This window comes from Patagioenas fasciata, chromosome 3 (assembly GCF_037038585.1).
Source record: "Patagioenas fasciata isolate bPatFas1 chromosome 3, bPatFas1.hap1, whole genome shotgun sequence".
Classification (NCBI taxonomy): Eukaryota; Metazoa; Chordata; class Aves; order Columbiformes; family Columbidae; genus Patagioenas; species Patagioenas fasciata.
The window spans coordinates 30,981,647-31,003,905 of record NC_092522.1 but is presented as its reverse complement, the minus strand read 5'-3'; the positions used below and the strand labels follow the sequence as shown (position 1 = coordinate 31,003,905).

Sequence of the window (22,259 nt, the reverse complement as noted above, 5' to 3'; positions counted from 1 at the left end):
GGCTCTTTGGTTGAATTCGTGGTTCAACTTTCACACACCACCGGAGCAAACAACTTCACTGCCCCATTCCCCATCGTTGTTTTTTCATTTGTTTCTGAATGAAGTTCTCGAGCCCGGGAGGAAACAGATGCCCGCTCAGCGCCCGCGGCCGCTGCCTGCCTAGTCGCTCCCGGAGGAAGGCGCTGAGCCACGCTCCCGCCCCGCCATCCACGGGCTCCGGCGCCCTCCAGCAGCGCGGCCCGGCCAGGTGGAGCTGCGGGGGGCACTGCGCCGCAGCACCTCACCCGCTCCCCCGCTTCCCGGCCTCGGCCCGGCCCGCGCGGCGCGGCGCGGCGCTGCCCCCTGGCGGCCCCCGCTCGGCCCGGCCCCGCCGCCGCTGCCCGCTCCGGAGCAGCAGCCCCGCGGCAGGAAAGTGGCCTGGGGCGGGCAGGGACCCCCGGGCTCGTCAGCTGGGGCTGAGCTCCCGCCGGGAGCGGTATTGGGTTTCTTTCCGGAAAGGACGGTCCCTCCAGTTCTTTTGGTTTGGTAGTTTTTGTTGTTGCTTGGTTCGTTTTGTTTTGTGTTTGGTTTGGCTTGGGGTTTTTTGTTGTTGTTTGTTTGTTTGTTTGTTTGGGGGGGGTGTTCATATTTTGTCTGCTTTGCTTTGGTTTTGGTTTTGGTGGTTGGGTTTTTTTGTGTGATTTTTAGGTATAAAGGGTCTGATTTTACAAATCAGAAAGGAGAGATACAGGCTCACGATCAGAGCTCAGACCCACCTCTCGCCAGTTTTCCCCCTGGGTCTCACTTATTCGTATTTGCACTACTTTTGAGGTTAGTTTGGAGGATTTCCATGTGTATTTATGACGTCTTGCATCTGGCGAGCTCTCTTGATGGTGTCCATTAATGGCAGGCAGGTCTCCAGGGGCAGAGACCTGTTGGCTGTTGGCCCTCATGGCTCCCGGAGGCTGGTTTATGAGGAGGGCCGTGTGCAAGGCACTCACCTACGGATCTGTGTGGGGAAGGGTGGCTGCAGGCAGTGTGCAGGTTAATGGCTGCCCTGGGTGCAGGGTGCAAGGTACCTGGGGGTCCTGTTGGACAGCAGGATGACCATGAGCCAGCACTGTGCCCTTGTGGCCAGGAAGGCCAATGGCATCCTGGGGTGTATTAGAAGAGGGGTGGTTAGTAGATCGAGAGAGGTTCTCCTTCCCCTCTACTCTGCCCTGGTGAGACAGCATCTGGATTATTGTGTCCAGTTCTGGGCCCCTCAGTTCCAGAAGGACAGGGAACTGCTGGAGAGAGTCCAGTGCAGGGCAACAAAGATGATGAAGGGAGTGGAGCATCTCCCTATGGGGAAAGGCTGGGGGAGCTGGGGCTCTTTAGCTTGGAGGAGACTGAGGGATGACCTAATTAATGTTTATAAATATGCAAAGGGTGAGTGTCATGAGGATGGAGCCAGGCTCTTCTCAGCAGTGACAACCAATGATAGGACAAGGGGCAATGGGTGCAAACTGGAACACAGGAGGTTCCACTTAAATATGAGAAGAAACTTCTTCTCAGTGAGGGTGACAGACACTGGAACAGGCTGCCCAGGGGGGTTGTGGAGTCTCCTTCTCTGGAGACATTCAAAACCCGTCTGGACACATTCCTGTGTAACCTCATCTGGGTGTTCCTGCTCCGGCAGGGGGACTGGACTAGATGATCTTTCGAGGTCCCTTCCAATCCCTAACATTCTGTGATTCTGTGAAACGGCCACTGTGCAAACACTGATGCTGCCTGTAGCGGGTGCTGGAATTTCTCTTCTGTCATGCACAGAGCAGCTACAGCTGTGGGAAGGGATTCACGTATCTACAGAGAGGTTTTTGAGGCCAAAAGAGACCATTAAATCATCTAGCCTGATCTTTTGTATAGCTCAGGCTGCAGAGTTTCACTCAGACCTGCACTGAGCTGCTGATTTGCTTACTGACATCGTCTTCCCCAGAAAAGCATCTACCCTTGATATGTCGTATAGTAAAAGATGAGGAACTCACCACTTCCTTTGAAGTTTTGCCACAGCAGTTAATCACCATCACAAAATGTCCTTCTGCAATCTAATTGGTTTCTATCTGGCTCCAGCAGCTGTATACAGGTCTCAGTCATTCTGTGCTTAAAGTGAAGAGCCCTTGAATCCCTGGTGGTGTCTTTTCTGAGTGTTTTGATGTGAAAATCAGTTTGTCTTTCACTTTTTTTGTTTGACAATCTGCATAGGCTGAACTCACCAGCTCTTCTTGCTGTATTGTGTTTTCCCCAGCATGTAAATCACATTTGTGACCTCTCCAATTTATCAACATACTTTCAAAATTGCCTCTGCTAAGCAGCAAATATACAGACCCTAGAGGACAGGTATGCACGGCACTACTGTTCTTATCCTGATACCCTTAAGGAGCTGGAATTTGTTTATTGTATGCTGTACTCCATACTAGTATTGGCTATGACTAGGCTAGCAGCAGTTTTCCAGGCTTGAATTACAAAGCTTGCATGTTTAACAGCCAAGATGTAGGAGAAATGCTTTCTGCCTGGGCTTGGACTGCCCTTCTTGTAGAGCCCTGCAGGTGTCTGATCGAGAGGCTTGCAGACAAAGAGCTGTTCCTAAGGGACTGCAGGCTTTGGACTACACTGCAGTCCTGCTACTTGTGCCTGAAATAGCTCAAAGCAGATGTTCAATATGTCCAGCAAAGGTTTTTTTTTTTAGGATTGTACAGAGCTAACAAATAGTGCGCTTGGAATGGGGAGGAGTTCTCCGTTGCTGTCTGATATAGGTGATCTGCTCTGTTTAGATTTGTGGGGCTGTGTCTGAAGCTTGTTTCAAGTGCCAGCAGCATTCAGGGACAATGTTTGTGTTCCAGTTCGTTGGAGTACCAGAACACGGTTTGCTGTATAGACTTTAAGATTCAGTTTGCTTGCTTTCCTCAGCTCCCACTCAACCACCTTGTCTTTGGAAATAGTGTTCCAGGACTACGTTGGCCCTCTCCAGTCCAAATTTAGTTTCTTTCTCCATGTTGTGCATTCTGGGTTTTGCCCTCCTTACTTATCTATGGATGTTCCTCTTCTTTCACACATTGCTCGGCGTATGTCACTCTTTTTTCTTTCTCTTTGTCGGTCTGTTTCCCATTCAGCTATGGCACTTCCTGGGCTCAGTCTGAGATGTCTGTTCAAGCCTATTCACCCTTCTTGTTCTGGGTCACATACTTAGCTTGCTCTTCTTGGAAAGTTCATTCATCCCTTTATGGCAGAAGCTCCAGGTACTTTCTGGTTCCAAGGCATTAACTGGACAGTGGGCCATTCAAGCACCTGGATGCCAATAGCAGAAGCAATATCCACAAGCCACCAGGAACAGAAAAGCACGTATGCAAAAGTTTTGGCAGTTGACTAGTTGTGGGACTTGAGTGGAAATCTGTTCTAATGAGGCCAAGTAACAATTTCAAAACGTATTTTTGGAGACTTAATTGTTGAAAATTCCCACTCAAACTCATCTTTGTGATCAGATAAATGAAAGCAATACAGCACTTGGGGACATTTGACCAGCTAGATTAAAGAATGTATCTCCAAGCCGTTCCTTCTGGTTTGGGTCAGTATATTCAGGGTGAAGTGTCTGAGAACCTGCTCATTTCTGTGTCTTCTTCAGTCATAGCCAAAGATTTGTAAGGAAAAGGAATCAAGCCCCTCCCTTGTGCAGCTTTAAAAGTCAGATGATAATGTGCTTCCAGTTAAAATACCTGCCTAGATAACTACCTGATAACACGGAACTGGCTGGTGGTTTCAGCCAGAGCTGACTTGTTGGTTTCAGCAGCGCTTTCTGACGTGGTGCTATTTGTGCCTAATTACATGTTGGCTTGTGGCTTGGGTCCAAGCTCTCCCACCGTCCTCACTTCCTGTTGTTGGCTCGTGTTTCAGCTTGGCCGCAGGCAAATCAACTGTGTTTTCTCAGGCAGGAAAGATCAAGCCCCACATGGGGAGTAGCTTGACCTTGAACTGTGCCCCACCAGGCAGTAGGAACTCAAGGCAGGTGGGATGGATGACTTGAGGCCACACTTGGCCATGGCTAGCAAAGGCAGTTTGGGACAGCCTGTGTGACTTTAGTGTATAGCCATCTCCTGGCCAAGCAATTTCCTGAGCTGTTTCATCCCTATTTACCAGTGTCATCTCTTCCCAAGGTTTAGATACTCCCTTCTACGCTGGAAAAATGCTGTGGAGCAAGAGTGAGAAGTTGTACTTTCATAGTCTTCTTAGGCTTTCATAGTCTGCTACTTTTTTACCATTTCAGAGAATTCCATCATTCTGGCATTTCAGTGAAACACGGAAGAACAAATTGAATAACATCGTATCCTAGGAATTTCAGGTAATAAATAGCTGAGGCATATTTATTATGATTTATAAAGTCGGTAGTCACCTGATATTTGCAACATAGGTGTGATACCAATACTTTAAATATCCAGATATCCTATACCAAACACCCTAATACATAGGATCTTTAGATACTTTTATGTCTGCTGAGAGTACTTTATGCCTGCCAGTCATTAGTAAGTCCTCAATCTGTGCATAAAACTAAATATAATGGGTAGAACTCCAGGTCCCCCTTCTGATTAAGGAAAAAACATGGATAAAGTCTAGAGACCTTGTGCGTGTGTGCTCTCTCGTGGGGCATAGACAAAAGGGATGATAGAGAGCTGCTGTGTAGCTGTCACACAAAGATGGGTAGGAGGAGGTCTTGTGTTTTTTGGTTGCACAGCAGCTGCATCCTGATGTTGGGGACCAGATACTGAACAGGACAGGAGCCTTGTTTCTTGGCCTTCCCCCATTAGCCCTGGTTTACTGCTAAGGAGATGGGTATCATGATGCAAGTATGTCAGTGTTACAAATGAGGTGTGCCACACCTAGAAGCACAGCCCCAGTTAATAAATATTGGTAAACTTATTTTGGTAAATTGGTAAATTGGTAAATATTTATGCTGAGGCAGCAGCAAGTCCCCTGGGAATACAGAGATGAGGGGGATGCGTGGCAGTGACAGGGGTCTGGAGATGGAGAAGGAGGCTGAGGAGAAAGACACTGAAGGGAAAATCAGAAGTACAGATCCAACCTTCTGCATGTCAGCTGTACCTACACCTCTGTGCCACTAAGAAGGCCAATAAGATGAAGTTCCATTAATTTACTTAGTGAGATCAAAAATCAGATGTCAAATGGAAGGAGTGTTTAAAAGCCCTGTGCTTTTAACTGCTTACCTGCTAAACTGCTTGAACCCTGGGTAGAATTTTAAAGTAGCTTTTCTCTCCTCATCCCCTCAGTACAATCCCACCTACATGCAATGATTGTAAAATTTTTGGAGTGAGCACCTGATTGTATCAAATACTGTGAATCTCAGTCTGTGCCTCAGGCCAGTACATGGTCAGCGTTTAGAAGACTGTTGATATTCTTGGTAACTTGGTTTTGGTTGAATCAAGAATAAACGAGTCAGATAAATATAAACAAAACTTTACTTGAATTTGCAGGAAAATTTTTCAGTAAGGTCAACCTTACGAACCAAACGTAGAATCAGTGATTATTTGAACAAAAAAAAAATTAAAAAAGGAGGCTGATAGTGGTGCCAGATCACTCAAAACCCAACAACAACAGCAAAAAGGAAAATTACAAAACCCAAAAAATTGCTGGCTGAGGGAGCTGAGGCCAAGGCAAGCTGCGATTGTTTCCCCTTTTCTGGAGATAGAAATACGTTTGTCTCAGAGGAAATAAAGCAGACATTCTTTGCAGCTGATTTCCTTCTGACTTCCTCTGTGCTATAGATGCATGTTTTCCTAGAGCTTTTTTAGAAACTAAATCTTTCTGCTGTGATTTCACACTTCAGCAGCTAAAGTCCAGCTAGTTTTCAGTGATATCAAATTTTGCTTATGTTAACAAAAAAAACCTACCTAAACTTTACTTTGCTTTCCCTAGCAGACCATTTCACCCACTTCAGAATATTCATATGCTCCAGCTTTCCTTTATGATCAAGCTGAGTACTTAGGTTGCTGGTGGCAAAGTTCATGTTTGCATTGTTTTCTTCACTGTTTAGTCTGGCATCTGTTTCAATATCACTGCTTTGTGTTAGAATTAGCAGGGGAAAAAAAGAAGAATATTTATGCAGCACAATAAGTTTTCATAATAATTTCCAGATGTCAGATCCCATCCTTCCTTTTCTTATGATTCACTGAAACACTGTATAGAATTTTCTGAAGGTAAAGAAATAAGAATTAAAATAATCTCAGGGAAAGGTTGGTATGACTTACTTTTCATGAAAATCTGTCAAAGGAAAAGAAACTTAAAAAATAGGATGTGAATTGGCGGTCACCGCGGGACTAATTTATTAAAATCACATGAAGTGCAGAAAATGGCCTCGTAAACAGTATGATGATAAGGTCATCATCGCAATATCATGAGAATGCACCAAATCCATAATCTTTTCTTCAGTCCTTGCCCAGACAAACCATTTAAAATCAAATGTGCTAACACGCTTGTCCAATGTAATTTTCCCTCTCTGTTAAGGGAAATACAGAAATTGTTGAGCTCACAGTAGAAAGTTCACCAAGGCTGAGTTAGCCAGCTCAGGGAGCAGCAGCTCCTGCTGTAAGATCCAGGGAGACTGGCTCTGTTCCCACATGTAAAGACTCATCCACAGCATGCTGTTGCTGTGTGGACGATGTCTTTTCACTGGGCTCAAAGTTGCCTCCATGAGGATTCAGTAAAAGCCCCCTTCCGGGCATGGGTGGTGCTGAGATTCCCAGCTGTCTGCCCCATCTCTTTCCACAAGGACTGCACGCCAACATTTGGTTTCAACCGCATCTGGTCGCTGGCTCTTTTAAGGGGTAGGTGGCTACCTCTTGCCTTGTTGAGAGCAGGAAGATGTCAGCCCTTCATGGACATGAAGAAGGAGATTAGAAAACTATATTATGATAGAGGTATTCAGCAGAGATGGGGCATCTGTGTGGGAAAAGGGACACAAGTAACAATTCTATCTGATAAAAGCCACTCAAGAAAAGGTGTATTTCCTTACTTCCAAATGTTTAAGAAACACTGTCTCTTGGCTGTTCTTGTAGCTCTTGGCCTCTGACTTTCAAACATTGATGCCATAAGTTCATTTGTGTTGGCTAATATAGTGCCAAGAAATCAAGCTGAAAGAGGCTTTGTGACAAAGTTGATTTATTTTTCCAATTAGCATCATCTCCCATCAGCTTCAGAGATGATAAAATGACATACAGTCACCATCCTGTTTTTCACAGAGTTTGGCAAGGGCTTTCTTCTTGACGATGTGAAGAGAGAAAATGTATTTATTACTACATGCAAGATTTATTTATTCCCTTTCACTTACATCTCCCATTCATTTATCAGTCCAGGAAAGCAGTATGTCAGTTTAAAACAAACAAAATACCCGATATGTGGGTGGCTCCAGATTCACTGCAGATCTCTACAAAAGCTTTCATTGTGAAATACTCCTGTTTGGATGTGGTGGAAGCTGAAAGTTTTGTGGATTCCCGCTCCCCTCCATTTGGGTGGCAGTGCTGTACTCTTTAATTGACCAGCATGATTCAGTATGTTTTGGTTTCTGACTGTTTCTTTTCATGACTTCCATATCCTCAGCAGTGCTATCCTCTTCCAGTCTGAGAGTACCTCTTATCTAGCCTGCAGATGTATTTTACTTCACCATTGGTGGAATATCCAGAGAAATTAAAGACCTAGGCTTTTACCTTTTTCATAATCTCACTTTTGCACAAAGTCTATCATGAAGAGCGTTGCATGCTTTGTGTCGTCCACTTGGCTGATAGTTTTAAAGAAAAATAAATTTGGTTTGCAAAGCCTGATTTGGTGACTTTCTGTCTGCTTGTGAGCTGGCCATTTGCAGGCCACAAACAGAACTACACGCCTGGAAGGAAAAATAAAAAGAAATGCAAATTCTTTGTCATATTTTGTTGTGGAAGAGAAGATTTGCACCCCAGACAGGGTTGTCGCCCAAGAAAGCCTCACTGTTTCTAACTTCTTGCAAGATACTTGATAAATTCACGGACTGTGTGTGGGCTTGCTCTTTCTTTTTTTTTTTTCCTGGCACAGATCCTGTTAAATACACAGAGGGTCAAATGCTTCTCTTGGTCTTCCTTCCCGGAGGCCAGCTGGAGAGCTTCAGTGTAACAAAGAGGGCTTTTCCCTTCTGCGATTTACCTCTGCGTGAACTGACAGTGGGCACTTGAGACCTGCTCTTGTTCTCGCTGACTGGAGACCATGACTCTCTCCTTCAACACGCTGCCAAGTGGAGGCCTTTCTGAGCGAGCAAAGAAGATATATTATTGAACGTGTCTGTCTTTGCCATAGTAGGGTTATTTTCATATCCGTGATATAAGGCACTGCTGTGTTTCAATGTTATTTCAAGTTAGGTTACTTTGGGGTGTTTCAAGTAGATGAGCTAGTAGAATAATTTGGTGAAAAGAAGGATTTTCTGAAAGTAGATGGGGAGAAGGCATCCAGTGGTCAGCAATTCTTGGATGTTTTGGGGTGTAAGTAGGGATCTCAGAAAATAAAGGGAAATGCTAGGGGAGAAGAGGGGAGCACTTCTGTAAGAGACTGGGTCAACTGGGAAGATACTACGGAGTGGTTTGCAGGGACCTGTTGTCACTGGACACTACTCAAGTGTAATTGAGGGAGAAGGTGGTATTTATCAATATTTAATCTGTTATAATTGCTGCAAGAAGTGTGTCTTTCTGTGACTGCACTTTGCTAGCAACTGTGAATTTGCCTCGGAAGTGTAAAATGTGTATCAAAATGAGGGTAAGGAGGAGTTTAGGTGAAATGGTTGAAAAAAAAAAATTCACACAAATACTGGGACTTCTGTTGTACATTCTCATCTTGTGTGAATGTGCACCTTTCTGTTTCAGATGTGTGGGTTGTGTTGTGTTTTGGTTTGTTTTGTTTTTTAAGGAATGTCTGGACATTGGTTGTTATCCAGTTTCTCAGTATCTATCTTTCAAATTAAAAATGGCACCAGGAATTAAAGCAGTATCCCTAGAACATATTTGTTGCAGCTCACACCATTTGGAACAGCTTTTGCAAAGAAAGGGGATCATCTTTTAGTAGTGCGTGTATAGACACATTGCAAAATGCAGTTGTACAGGCACCTTTTCTCCCCAGGGCATGCCGGGGGTGAAGTGTGTTGAAACAGAAGAACCCGAGATCTTTCACTGCAGCAGATTGTTGTTACTTTTCTAGCAGAAAAATTTCTGAACCCCCGATTTAAAACCTGAGTGATGGAAGGCAGAAGAAATGTAAATATTCTCTATTAAATAAAGAATTCCCTGAAGCCTGCTGTGAATAACAATTGCGTAGGAAGAGACTAGCAAAGCGTGAGAGGGATAAGTGCTTCTGAGGAAACCAGAAGGCTTTATGGTTTGAGACTGCTTCAACAATAAATATGCAATCAGTTCAAATTATATGGCAAACTCTTAAATAACGCCAGTGTATTTTGGCATGATGATCGAATTTAAATGCATTAAGCTTTTCAGTGAGTAGTAATAATATGGCATTAGAGCATTAAGAGCAGGGTGAGCTTTGCCAAACCTTTGCTTTAGCTCCGTGCCTAAAGGCATGCTTAAAAGGTAATTTCAATGTGGTTTTAACTGGCTGTAGTATTAACCCAGGAAGGGCGAGGGAAAACCTGGCAAGGGCTGATGAAGTTTTGAGGTCTTAGATTTTTGGATTACTGTCATAATGGGATGTAGCTGGTTTATTATATGAAGAGAGCTTTGTTGCAACTTGCATGGCTGTAGAGTGAACGGAGTTTCACAAGCAAAGAAAAAGCAACAAAATAATATATAGTGCCAATGTCTGTATGCATGGGCTGGAAGCTTTCATAGCAGCAAAAGGTAGCTGTTGTGCTCCAGTCCCTACTGATGCTGCAGACATGAAGCCCTCTTTATTTTTAGAATATACATTTTTAGGTATTAGTTGCAGGAAGGATACTAATAACCTCTGGATCTGATAGTGGGATAAAAGCTATCATTCATCAGATGGTTACATATATATATGAATATATATTTTTTATATATATATATACATATATATAAAAATAATAACAAATATATATATATATGGTCTCCAGTGAATAGAGTCAGAAAGAGGGAGAAAAATGGGTTATGGGGGAAGGAGATCTGGCCCCCATGGCCATGTGTCTAGTTGATGTTGAAGGCAGGCAGCTCCCAATATGTTTCATAGCTGGAGTCGGACAGACCTTGAGGGTGACACAGTGATTCAGGATGGCCAGCACTAGCCTTGGGAACACCCTCTCAGAAAATTCTTAAGCTGGAAAACCAAATCCCTCATCTGAGCATGTTCTGGATGTCAAATGAAGGTGGTTGGTTTTTTTTGTTTTTTTGTTGGTTTTTTTTTCTCTTTTAAAGTATTCCTGTTTGAGAGCACAGAAAAATAGGCTTTCCATCAGATTCTGAAGTGATATAAGGGTGATTGCATCTGCTTTCATGCAAAATTTCAGATTGATGTTCTACATTTTAAAATTTAATCAGATTCAGGCTGCGTTTTGATTGATTTAGAGAGTGAGCTGTCTTGTGACCCATGCAATTACTGACTGCTTTTCCATCATTATACTGGTTGATGCAGTACTGCTGTTGTTCAAAGACATTTTAATGGTTTGGTAGTCACAAAACTACACTCAAAACAACTTCTCCAAGACACATTTTCAGAAGCTCAAAGTCAATCTTTCGGTTTTTTCTGGTTTAATGAAAATTTTGTAAACTCTTTGGTTAATGATCCCACACAGGATCTCTGCACTCAGCATTTGCAGCTGGCTGTAACACAACCTGAAGTGTTTGTACTGATTGGCGACTTCTTTGGGTACCACTTTTTAGCTGACCTCAATGAACTAGTGTACCAGGGCTATGAAATTTTGGAGAGTGACCTCTACAGGGTCAAATCAGTCTTCCAGCCTGTGCACTCAGCAAAGCGAGTGCCAACACCTCCAGAATCTACCCATTTATATAAATATAATTTCATTTAAAAGAGAAGTTCTGTTGCCAGTATTATATTGTCTGTTGTGTTATCCAAATTTCCATATGGGCTATTGTACTGAATGTTGTATTCTTCCCAAGTATTCAACAGGACATGATATTCTTGAAATATCTTGAGGACTTGTCCTATGTATGTCACCTTGCAGATCGACAGATTTCATGTGGGGTTTCTTTAGGCATGTGGCTGGACTAAATGCCTAATAACATTGACAAAAAGGTCCTCAGGCCGAAGAATCAATGATTTCCCATAATTTCTAAAATTATTTTGGACTATTGCAGAATGTAAAATTCTATAGAAATATAGGCCACTGCTGAGGCCATGTTGTACCTTTAACCCATTTTCAGATGCTTTGGACTTTTAGAAAATTTTCCATTATTTGAAGCCAATTTCGTGTGGAATTCTTACATAAAATACTTGATGGATATTGTTATAAGGTCCAAATCAGTGCCAAATACTTTTTTTAAAACAAACTGTGTTACCTGGTAGACTTCAAGCCTTAGCCAATGCCTGTGGAGTCTACAACACATTCACTTCAAATTCTAATCCAAACAATAAAATGTCTGTGACTTGCAGTGTCCTCTTACAGGACAGGGTGGCATTTTGAATTACTTCTGTAGTGGGAAGTACTTTGAAACATATCCCTAGATTCCCACAGCATACGAGAATAAAATGAGATTATAATGAAAAATGTAGATTGAATTATGTTGCTCTGTGTATCTATGTATCTGTCTGTCTGTCTATCATGATTGTCAAATCAATCGTACAAACACTTGATCTGAAAAAAGACTACTTAGATGTTTCACAGCGTATTCAGTACAGCTACATTTCATATGAGAACATACTGTTCAAAGCTGTGAAAGGAATAACGTATCTCACAAAATGACAGAATAGGGGCATTACTGCTGAATCGACAACATAAAGAACTAGGAGGAAAACATGCCAGAGATGATTTACAGATAGCAGAACACTGCTGTAACTGGATTTTTTTTTTCTGCTGAACACACATGGAATTTTCTTCCATAAGGTCTGGACTACTTTTTTTTTTTTTTTTAACACAACATCTGGGTAGAAAACTTTGTTATAGACAGAATATTTCTTGAGAAAAATCACTTCTTTTCATTGGAAAAGCATCCAAAGTTTCATGCTACGAGGAGACTTCTTTGGCTGTATATCTTTTTTGGCTGCAAGCTCTTTGGGGCAAAGTCTCTTATCTCTTTCAATGTGTAAGATATACCTTACACAGTAGGGCTCTGATCGTCATTGGTCATCTTTTGTTTTGTCTACATTGAGACCGTTAACGAAATATGGATTCTACTTGTTTGGCATGCTGTGAGACAGAGCTGAGACAGCCTGTCCCAAAAGAAATATGTGAACTCCCTTTTGGGGCCTTTGACATTTGTCCTTTCTCACATGCTGCCTTTCGTCTAAACTGAGTCATCTGGAGTGCAAGTACATGGTGGCTCTTTGCGCATGGAGAAATCGGTACCTTTCTGGATTTTGACTTCAGTGAATGGAGACTTTTGCACCCTTTTTTGTCTTGCAAATGTCACAGAAGCAATCACCATATCATTCTAAGAACATGTAGTAGGGCACCCAAATCTCACGCTGTAATGACCTGGAAGCTGTTGGACAGGTGCAATAACCCATCTGAAATATCTGAGAGGCTCGTCACAATGATGGCCAAAACAGAATGAATGGATTTCAGAGGTATACAGCGTATCTGTGGAAAACATAGAAAGTTCCAAGTTTTCCATGACACTTTTGTCTTAAAGATCAAGTCTTTTAAAAATGTTCTTTAAATAAGTTTTTCTCTGCTTTTGTCTCTAGCTGTTCATCAGAAATTATTTTCCATTTTTCCCCAATTAACCTGAATTGATTCGAGGCAGATCCTTCCTAGGCTGTCTGAATCTGTATTTTCCTCTACTTTCTCCTCAGGAAGAACAGCACCTTTTCACAGCTTTGGCAAGAGTTAAAATTGCAACCATGAGAAGATTTTTGTTCTTTTGTCCCTCAATTTTGTTCAAGCTATATGCATTCTGCTGGAGGACACTTGCAGAAGTTACTGAACAGCAAATGATGTGTTGGCTAGTTCAAACCTAGAGATACAATAAGTGAGGCGACAGTTTTTGTAAACAAACGATATTTGGGTAGTACTCTATGGTGTGTAACAGATATGAAATCAAAACAGACATTAAGGAGATTTCAGCAACACTCAGATTCAACCAGCTGAAATAGTGACTCTAGGAAGCAGCCAAGTTCAAGGCAAGGGAGAAATATAAACAACGACCTGGTGGTGATGGGTGAACTTGAGTGAAATTAGTGTGATGCCTGTTTACAATGCTGTGCTATTATAGAGAGTTTAAGATCAGAAGTAAGGAAACAAACTTTAAAAGCAGAGCCCACTGTGAGATGTTGAAACACTCCCTGAAAATGCCCCAGTTTCCTTTCTGGAGCTTCAGTGCTTCCATTGTAGGTGGTGGCAACGATTGCAAAATGGCAGATGAGCAAGAAAGCTTTGACTTCTGTACAGCATTGCTCTGCTATGCTTTATCCTCATGCTATTTCCAATACCAGAGAGGCCAATTACTCTTCTGAACATGTTGGCAGCAAATTTTTCCTCCCATTCCTTCCAATATGAATCTTCTCTGAACACAAAAGAAGTAACTTCTGGAGGAGGGGAGGGAGAGACAAATAAAAATGCATGTTTGGAAAATTCTTCACAGTTTTCATGAAGATGTTCTTAAAGAAAAGACAAAGTAATGAAAGCTAAAAGGATGAGAACCTGATGTGGACTTGAATTGAGTAGCACTCAGATCCACTCCTGTGAGGAATTTCCAGGTGGATGTTGAAGCACTGCACGATATAGAGGATATCTGCAAGTGATTTGATATCTAGTATGCAGAACCGAGCTTTAATCCACTCAGTGATGTATGGATAAGGACACCTGGCCAACATCTGGAAAAACTTAAAACAGGAGGGGGTCCAGTGCATTCTTTCAGATAGTTTTTGCCTATTACTGTTTCTCCAGAAATTGTTTCCTGTGTGTGCTTCATTTTCAAGTGCATGAAAATAAAAATTCGCTTTCCAGATCTCAATTTTGGCAGTTTGGAGAGAGGAAAAAGGTTAACGGGAGCAGATGAATAAGAGTCAATTCTGAATCTGCCCTGCAAAGCTTCTCAAGTGCCAAGCAAGGCTGATAACAGGGCATGAATGATGTAAGGATGCTGGCACTCACAAACCCAGGGTAACTGTCCCATTCAGATTACATGAAGCGTCTTCAGTGAGGGTATCAGTGTGTTCTACCTATAGCAAAATGACAAATGGCTGCAGAGTGTGGAAACTTAAAATGTTCCTAATAGAAGTAACATAAGAAGCTTTGGAAGGCCATTGTGTATATGGTTGGTGAGATTTTGTTAAAGATGCTGAGTTTTCTGATGCAGTTGATGTGTTGTTACCCTGTGTTGAGATTGAGAGGAAATAGATCTCTCCAGGCGTTACTCAGGAAAGTTTGTTCCTGGTGACATTGCTGCCTTTGAACCAGGAGCTGCTGTAGCAGTAGAAGGCCAGAATGATGAAAATCTAATCGAAAAGGCACAGTTTGTCCAGAGAATAAGTCTTCTTTAGTGTTGAGATATGGAAGGCATTGGGCTTATCTGTTCTTCAGTTGACCAAACTGGGCACAGGAAATATGCAGCACTTTGTCCAAAAAACAAGCCTGAAACACAGAGGTGTCTTTTCTGTTAGCCCTATGTTTGTTGGCAGCATGTGGGTCTTAAGAGCAAAAAGGCTTCTGTAGGGCAAGATATTTTTTTAATAAACGTATTTGGTCTCTGAAAAAGTTTTTTAGTGACTGCCTGGCAAGGGCATCTCTGCCCCAGAGCTTTTCACTGGAAGGCAGAAACAGCTCTAATACGAGTGGTAAGTACCACACTGGTAAAAGACTTGCCTTACACTTAGTTTTTAGGGATCCTGTGCTTTTTAAATAAGGCAATCTGTCTTTAATAATGTTATGACACACAGAAGTACTGGGAACAAAATGATCTTTTATTTTCTGGCCGTAGTAAAGTGACATGGGCCTGAGGTTACAGCCAGTTACACTTTATCCAGTGGCTCTTATGGTTATTGTTACAAAGTTTTATCGTTGTTATCATCAGGATGATCTTGAATTCACTTTTTCCTATTCTCACAGTGTTGCAGCCAACATGGCCTGTACCATTCTGTTAGACATACTAGAATTGTATCGTGTGGTTTAAAGCAGATTCTGGGAGAAATTTCAGCCCAAATAGAAAATCTTCCTAGACATGTTCCAGTCAAAACCAGCACCAGTGCTTAAAAAAATAAAAGTGAGTATGCAGCTGCATGTTTGCAAACTGAGCACAATGTACATGTGTTTACAGAGTGTAAAAAGAAATCCCCTCTATTTTACTAGGTTATATTTACAAGCCACCAGGCACTTTCCTTTCTCCTGGGAGTTTGGAGATAGTCTTCAAATGATCCTTAGCTTTACAAGGCATGAAAATAAATTTGGAGCTAAAACAGGCAGATTCTTGGCAGAATTTTTATTTCACTCTGCCCTGTGCAACTATCAGTGCAAACCAGGGCCAATGTTGCTGGCTGCGAAAAAGAAAAAGCTTATAAAAATAGTACCACAACATTTTGTGTAGTGTGTGTGGCCATAGTCATGTTAAAAGAATAGCACAATTATTATTACAATAAGTTGTCTATACAAAGAATTTGCTAAAGTCAAATGATTGATTTTTAAGAGTTAACCTTTACAATAGGACTGGGCTGTATGTTCAAGAATAATTTACTGTGGCACTGGATGAGAAAATGGAAGATCAATCACTTCCAAGGATTTCTGAAATGTTACAGTCAAAGTCCCATCTCTGTTCATGTACCAACTGGCTCCGATGGAGGAGAGCAAGGCAAGATCTCTCCTTTTGCGGTTACAGGGTAGCAGCAGAGCTGCTTCCCGGAGACCAAGGCGTTATCCAACCTGCAGACGTCTGAACCTCCGCGCATCAGGATCTGGCACGCACATCCTCACAGCTGCACCCCTGCCAGTCCTCTTCCCCAAGGCTCTGCTGCAATAAGGTGGTGCAAACAAATGCCTGAGTGGCACCCTTTCCGAAAATAGCGAGAAAAGAACTGAGAAAGGAAAGGTACCATCTTTCCGCAGGGGAATTATGACAGCTCATTTATCTTCATGGCCTTCTCTGGGTATTGGCAGCTTGAACAAAGAACTTGCACAATTAATCCAGTCCTATAAGCAATTAATACAAAATCAGGCAGCTAACTCTTGTTTTACTACACAGGAGACTTCAGGGAGAACAGAGAATTTGGGTAAAAAGATTACTGTAAAAGTACTGTTCAGAGAGAATGAGGAATTGGAATACGGCCCAATACATACTACATTCATCAGTAGTGAAAAACGGGAGTTTATTTTCTATCACAATGATATCCTGCACCAAGAAACACTCACTGTCTCCTGAAGTGACAATTGGTTGTGGTGGGGTAAAAGTTGCATGTATGTTTCGAGAGTTCTCTCAGTGGTTTGCACTGAATTATTCACTAGGGTGGGTAATAAAATATCATGCTACTTCTCATCCTGTCTGAACACTTATTTTCCTGTCTGAACACGTGTTTTCATTCTTCTTGGAAAGGTCTAAATTTTATTCAATATGAATTCTTTGTTATCCACTGTAAGACCTTCTGGCTCTAGGAATTTATTTTAAAGAATGATTAATAAGGTTGAATGTTCCAAATCTTCCACATAGCAAAAGGCAATACTCAAATTTGCTCCAAGGTGCACAGGATCAGATGGTGAGTAGTTTTCTGCAATGTCTCGGTTATTCTGGGCTGACTGCTGCTAGACCAGCAGGGTGAAGTTGATGAGACACCTTTCATCTGCCCGCCTGAGGACAGACACAGCAATGCTTTTCTAGAACCGATAACATTTGGATAGCTGACAAACGTAAATGTTTTCAGGATATGTGGCATACTGCCCTTCATATAGGCACAGTTTTACTGATATCAGGCTTTAAGCCTGCTTGGACTTTTGTGGCAGCACTCAAAATGCAGCAGTTGTGGAGGCACAGCAAGAAGTGGCACATCAGGCTGAGAACAAGGATGGGGAGCAGCAGCTCTCCTCGGCACTTGGAGGCAGGAGGAAAGCAGGAGACAAGGGGGAGCTGGGGTCTGGGCACGCTGCCTTGAGCTGCTTTGCAGCCTAGAGCAGGTTTCCCTTCTCCAGGACTGTCCCCGGCTTCCTTCAGCAGTGGCAGCTTACAGAAGGATCTTACACAAAACCCACCCTTGGATGAGGTTAATTTTTCTCATTGATACCTGATAGCAATAAAGTTGTAGCTGAGGATGATCTGGAAAAAAAAAATATTTAATGAGATCTCACTCTTAATATCAAACACGTCTTAATTCACAGGACTGCTGTGGGGGTCCTGGTGGGACTGATGATATTTGTTTGGCCAAATGCTTGATTATGGGAGAAAAACAGATTCAGAATTTGTTACTTTTTGAAATAAACCAGGATTTTCTGTCTCTTTCAAACAAAGCCAAAGCTCTTCAAAACACAGCTTTCGAAAGTCAAAATAAGTTTTTCTACAATGTCTTCTGTTCTTTCATTTGAAGGCAAAGGCAGTGTTTCAGTTATTTTAACTGCAATCAGTACTTGTGTGGCTAGGAGCCAGCTGCCAAGAGACTGTAAAGGTTGACAGCAATTGGAGAGAAAATTGGAAAGGAAAAAAAGGACTGTGCTTCTTCAACCTTTTTAATGAGGCGCAGCAAATTTAGAATGGCAAATACATGTAGCGACTTGTTATTCAAAAGCCTACATTGACTAGTTAATGGAAAAATCATGATTTATTTAAAGAAAAGAGGCAAGATTGGGAGATAAACTGCTGCTCAATATCCACTAGTACATTGTGCTTTCTGTTCAGTGGGAACTATTTCTATCAGCAGTAAGAATTAGGTGTAATTGGAAAATTATCTCTTGTGATCACTTGAGTGCTGGTTTATTAAAAAAAAAAAACAAACAACAAGACGCTTTTGGCATCCACAAGTGTTCTCAGCATGGAAGAATCCTGTCCTGGTTGGTCCCTGCCATTGCCCTCTTACCAGTTGCCTTTTATCAAAACACTGATATCCTTGGAGGAGTTGCATGGTTTGAGGATCAATCAATAAATGCATCAATATAAGCATGTGTGAAATGAGCAGCATGGTGCCAGCTCCATAGTAACCATGGTGTCATGAACAGGCTCCTGAGGTGTGTATTAACTAAACAGTCTCTTGTGAAAAAGATCAGCGAGGCATCTTCGCACACTCATGGAGACCAACAGCAGTTGCTCTAGCTGCTAAAATCCTATGATGTGCTTCACACTCAGCTCTTCTGGAGAAAAAAGAAAAGTGCATTTACTTCCTCTCTCAATGCTATCGCTTTTGCAGATTTTAAAGCCGAAGAGCTTTCCTGGAAGAAGCTGGTGGTCTCACGGAGGCCTACAGAGGTGAGGAAGGAGCCGCATGCTTCCCCATGGGGATGTCGCTCCTTGTCTCTGCCAGAGTGACAGCAGCCCTTGGCTGGGTCCCTGCTACTTGGCTGGAAAAAGGGCTGTACCACAGCTGTGGCTTCTCAGACGTTCTTGTGTACAAGCATTACAAAATCCAAAAAGAAAAAATGCAACATGTTCAAAATGACCTTTTGAATTTTCAAGGTGATCAGCTCGCTATCATTCAGTCAGAAAACTGTTTATTTGTATGCTCAGGGCTTTCTGTGCCCATACTGGTGTGTGTTTCAAGAGCCAAAAGAAGCAGAGGGATGCACCCATTTATAGCTACTTCAGTGGAATGGAGACGACTGGGAAAATTAACAAAAGGAAAGTGAGAGGGAATGAAAACCCAGGAAAATATTACAACAAACGGTTCACTCACCTCTACCTGGACTGTGCAACTACAGTCTAAAAAATCCATCAAGCCGCATTTACAAATGGAAGCAATGAAGTTATTCTACTGACGTTTCGTACCATATCAAAAGAACTCTTTCTGTATTTTCATGGGGGTTTGTTTTTTTAAAGGAAATATTAATTAAATGTATTACAAACATAAGGGTCATTTCTGCTTGTACTTTTCCTGTTAGCATGGAGCAGTTCCAATGCTGTTAAAGTGAACGGGAGAAGTATCACAGTGACAGGACTGGTCTGGACCCACAGGAAAATACAGCGAGTGCTGGCAAGATGACAGAGGAACTGCGCTTAATAAGGTCATTTGTAACCTCTTCATGATGCGAGCAGCTGTGTAGTAGCTCTGTTGCAGAATCGGATCTATAAACCAGACATCGTAAATACAATATCCTGTTAGGCCATTGCTGGGAGAAGATTTTTTTGAAGTTTCTGGATTTCATAATTTATAATGCTTAAAATGTTTGTGCTTTGTTTTCCAGAAGGAAATGCCCCAAACTATAAAATTGTAAATTATATTATTTAGAGTTATTATCATGCTTCCTGTAGTTCTTCTTATGGTTGCTTATCATAGTTGTGATACAAAGGAGCATTTAGAGATGTACTTTAGTACTTGCCTTTCTACAGTACTATTTAAACTTACTTACTTTTCAATGTTGTGGGTATTTTTCTCTAATTAGAGATGCAAATATGAATTAGAGCTTATGGTCTGAGTCCAATGCTGTTGAATCCAAGAGTCAGACTCTGGCTTCAGGGGATGTTAAATCAGTCACTTTGGCCAAACACTGAAATTTCAGTGTTTTCTTGTGAAGTGTTGAAATGCAGAAATCAGTCTCAGATCAGATCCAGCTCTCTTGACTGCTTTTTTATGCTTGGCTAAGCCTTCGAATAGCTTCTGTTGAAAATACAAGGTTTGTTACTGTGTCTAACATGAACAGAGCTGGTTAATTTCTGAGGAGCCGTAGTATGAACAGTCCTGAAAATGAAACTCAGAAGTGAATATTCTTCTCATGTTAACAGTCCACTTACAAAAATGCAGCCTTGTGGGAAGAAGTGGTGCTTCATAAAAATAAGGACATGCACTAAGAACTATGATCGGCAACATTTAATAAATGCTGCTGCAGTTTAGGTATGGAACATATGTTTTGTGTGAGTAACTTACCTTTAGTCCTAAACTAAATGATACTATTTCTTATGAACTTTACATAAGAAATCCCTGAAAGGTTAAAAGCTTTGATTGATTGCTTTTTTTTTTTTTCTTTTTTTCTGTTTTCCTTGCAGAATGAGCTTCAGAGTACATAATTCTCACACTCAGACAAATTAAAAGGGGGAAAAAGTGCCCTTTTTGTAACAAATATTTCATAGCACAACAAATATTTGCACAACAGAAGTATCAGCTAAGAGAGTTGGGAAATTTTACCCAAAAATCTGCTGAGAGGTCAGCAATAGTAATCAACTAGCACATTATCTGAAAAGTAAATTATGCATCCAGCCAGACTAACTATGCTAAAATGAGTGGCAGGAGAAGATGTCAAGATTTTTTTCTTCATGACCTCCATTGGTATGTGTTCATTTTTTTTGGCACTGCTCCAGGCCCCAAGTGTACACAGTTGAACAAGGGGAAAAGGCAGCAGATTTTATTGATTCATAATATGGCTTGCTGTAATGTTCTGAGGGAAAACAAAGGGCTTATGTTAGCTAGAAGGTACTGTAATATGTATTTAACAAGTATAAATTATAAGTTTGTCTCTCCTTAAGAGTATAAAATATAAGGTTGTTTCAGAGAGAGTCTGAAGGAAAAAATGATTAAAGCACTGTCCAAAGTAGCCAAATTCATCAAACAAACTCAGTTATTAAAAGAACACAAACTTATGTATGAATTATTTGCTCCTGCACAGTTTTACCAATGGCTGCTAACCATTCCCTGTCTGAGATGAAGGGTAATTTTGTACTGAAGACAGCACCACAGCACGTGATGTATTGCAGAATGGTTCAGGTAACTTGACTCAGTTTTTCTCCTCAACGCTGCTTCCCGACAAACTTCCTAAGAGTGGGAAGCATCATTTTCTCTAAAGGTTGGGTTCCTTTTGACTTAATACAGTGTGGGATTTGTACAGATCCAACTAACTTCCAGAGATCCCTGCCTCTCTCTCTGTGTGCTGTCCTGAAATATATCTATTAACGTCCTTGAGCATGATTGATGCAGACTGATGCAGTGGATGAACTGAACTGTCATGGTGCGTGATGAGCTTTGTGTTATGGGCAGATCACTGTGGCAGATCTATATTTGATGTTGATCAAAACGTAAAAATGTCATCAGAGGGAAGTTACAGCATCGCTTTGGGTTTAAATGGGTCTTTACAATACCTTCAGAAGAAAAGGCAGTGAAAGCTGAAGATTGGAGTGGATGCTGCCATGTGGCATCCAAGGTCTTGGTGTGTCAGGGACTCACTGCATGGGGGCAATCAGTGCATTGCTCTGGGGCAGGACTAGGGCTACACAAAACAAGACAGAAGCCCTTGGTTGTGTAAAGTTCGTGATGAGCCTGGGCTACCAACATCTTAAACTGTTTGTAGACATCCCAAAACCTATGTTACCTCTTCTAATCATCAAGAAGATAGTATTTCTTAGGAAAAACTGTAATTTGTCATATGCACTTTTGATTTTTAGGCTGGAATTGTTATGTGATCAAAGTAAAAGAGCTCCAAATCTAATCAAATGCAAATTCTGAAGTCATACACACAGCACAAATCTTTGTAGAATTTGCCAAACTAAATGTAGCTAAAAAGGGTTATGAACATCTAGGGTGAAATTTTGGCTCGCTGAAAAGAATGGGAATTCTGCCATTGATTTGAATAAGGGTAGAATTTCTCTCCTTAGACTCCCTCCCCTGCATCTTTTCATTTTTATTAGCCATTCTGCTTGCTGTTTGTATGCATTTTTATTTTACATGGAGACATTATATTATGTCAGAATATAGTATTTCACAATTGTCAGGACACCCCCCATCCTGCAACTGTAGTTGTCGTTGCCCACAGGGAAGCAGCAAGTGGCTAATGGCCAGCAAACTGCAGTATTGAGGAGGGGCTACAAGGGAAGCAGAGCAGCGATGGAGCAGAGGAGGAAAGGGGCCCCTGCTTTGCATTCTTCAGTGTGGGAGTCAGGGAGAAGCTGCATCCATCTGTGCTCTTAGACGCTGCCTTTATGTACTTTGCAATGGTAGAACTGGCTGCTGCAGTG

At 41.8% G+C, this 22,259-nt stretch overlaps 1 long non-coding RNA gene across 1 annotated transcript in view; it reads left to right on the top strand.

Moving 5' to 3' along the window:
- The first annotated feature begins 369 nt into the window (after nucleotides 1-369).
- LOC139827533 (uncharacterized) overlaps nucleotides 370-22,259 on the top strand; it is a 51,591-nt gene continuing 29,701 nt past the window's right edge. The window contains exon 1 of the long non-coding RNA XR_011738215.1: nucleotides 370-525. This is a non-coding gene — a long non-coding RNA (uncharacterized lncRNA). The remainder of the gene's footprint in view (nucleotides 526-22,259) is intronic.